The sequence below is a fragment of the Gavialis gangeticus genome, unplaced genomic scaffold (assembly GCF_001723915.1).
Source record: "Gavialis gangeticus isolate Ggan-Ray unplaced genomic scaffold, GavGan_comp1, whole genome shotgun sequence".
NCBI classification, from domain to species: Eukaryota; Metazoa; Chordata; order Crocodylia; family Gavialidae; genus Gavialis; species Gavialis gangeticus.
The window spans coordinates 7289210-7291305 of NW_017728996.1; the positions used below are offsets into that span (position 1 = coordinate 7289210).

Below are 2096 nucleotides of genomic sequence, written 5' to 3' on the forward strand. Positions count from 1 at the left end.
TTAAAAAAAAAAAAAAAAAAAAAAAGAGACAGATGCAAGAGAAATGAGAGTTCACAGAGTCTGACCCTGCCTGGGACTTAGCTTCATTTATGTAGAACAGCAGGGAAGAAAGGGAGTACTATACTACTTTTTTTTTTTTTTTCTTTAGCAGGACCTTAATTCCTAATGTTTGCCATTTTAGGCAAAACCTTCCAGAACTTTAGTTGCATCTAACTACTAGTCTCTCTCTGGCCACACATCCTCAAACCTCAGCGATGCTTTTCGTATCAGGGATAATTTTTACATCTGTTACATAAATGATGCATGTACAACCAAATAGCATTTAACCATGGTCAACAGTTTAACTCATACCCAAATCCTTCCAGAGGGAAATGTCTGATCATTCCTTTACTGTATGTTACAGCCCATAAATTTCCCCCAGTGCTATAAAAGCAAACTACTGTAGTTCATGTATTGAAACTTTTCCAAAGGTTTCAGGCAGGATTTGAGGAGGAGTGTTTAAGTTAAACAATATTTTTGCGGCAGAAAGCTTTGCTGCTGTTTCAAACCTCCAAGTGGACCCCCAAGACCAACATCATCTCCAAGTTTTAATATCTACCATGGAAAAAGAAACGCTGTTAATATTCTGGAATATCAAAATAACAAGAAAAAAGGTCTGCAATCAGCTACCCTGGAGAATGGCTGGAAAAGGAGATAAATGATAGAAGAAAATCAGAACTCCCCGCCCAGCGCTCTAGCGGAGTCGGGGTAACCTTTTTGGCAGGTGTGCCACAAATTAGCCCCACACCCTCCCTGAGTGCCAAGCCCCTTCCCCTGCCTGATCAGCTGCTCTGCTTTCTGCTTCCTGCCCTGATCTCCCTGCCCAATCTGCTGCTCTGTTTTCTACTTCCTGCCCTATCAGCCACTGTGCTGCCTGCCGGCCCTCTTCTCCTACCCCACAGTCTACCATGTCTCACATGGGAGCTGCCCATGCCACAGGTTAGTCTAGAGCGGGGGGGAGGCTATGTTAACTGTGCTTTTTGGGGGGTACAAGCAAATTAGCTACTCATGTCCCTATGTTCTTCACCTGCATATGAAAAAATCCAGCAGAGAAATGCAAGCATCAGCGAAGGAAGATCAAGATCTTCTCTTTGGTGGGGTTGATGGCTTGAAAAATGGTATTTAGAGATTTGTTTTGGGGGGATCGGCTTGTAGGTAAATACATATGTATTAGAATAATGGGTCAGGACTGCAGCACTTGATTTCTAAAGGTATTGTTCATGGCAAGATTCAGATAAACAGGCTACTGTTTTCTGATTAATCATAGGCCACGTATCAAATCATTGAGGCAATTATGGAAGGAACCATGCAGCCTTCTGAGGGACAATCCACAGTCGCAAACAGGATGAGGAACGGATATGAGCAGGTGACTTGGCGTGGGGGCAACTCAGCAAGACAAAGCCTTAAGCCCTGAACGGTCCCTGCGGAGCTCTAGATGCATCATCACTTTGGCTGTAGGAGGATGCTGGCTTTGGACCAAGTGCTGAGGCAGGGTGGGATTACATTTCAATTAACTCCAGCTAGGCGCTTAAAGACTGACAGGTGAAAAGCCTTAAGCAGATTACAGGGGACAGTAATAAGAACATCCATTACTTTCTGACACATTCCTCCACCTCCTCCATGATCTGAGCTTGCCCAGCGTGCCAGGGCGGCCCCGATTTGGGGTTCTTCTCTCAACCGATCGAATGCAGATCCGGCGCAACGTTTGGCTCTGATCAGAGCCCAGAGGCCAGGGGTAGCTGGGCTGTCAGCTCCCTCACTGTTACAAACAGAGGAGAAATACCACAGTCCAGCTTATGCAAAGGAACGTGCATTTGCTCTCCCAAGGCTTCAGTGAGATGAGTTGAACTGGGGACTGAACCAGCATGGTTGAGGTTGCCCTGCTTGCTGACTAGCTTGGCCTTCCTCCCAGGCTGGATCCTCTAGCTGGTTGAATCCTTGTGCACAGCTCTCTCCAAAAGGTACCACCTCTCCTCCCGAGTTTCCCTACCTGGATAGGTAGCTCTTGCGCCACTTTACCATGTAACAACTGAGGTGCCCCGCCAAACCCACCCACC

At 46.4% G+C, this 2096-nt stretch overlaps 1 long non-coding RNA gene across 1 annotated transcript in view; it reads right to left on the reverse strand.

Moving 5' to 3' along the window:
* LOC109288353 overlaps nt 1-559 on the reverse strand; it is a 14133-nt gene extending 13574 nt beyond the window's left edge. The window contains exon 1 of the long non-coding RNA XR_002095111.1: nt 549-559. This is a non-coding gene — a long non-coding RNA (uncharacterized LOC109288353). The remainder of the gene's footprint in view (nt 1-548) is intronic.
* Between the last annotated feature and the right edge of the window lie 1537 nt (nt 560-2096).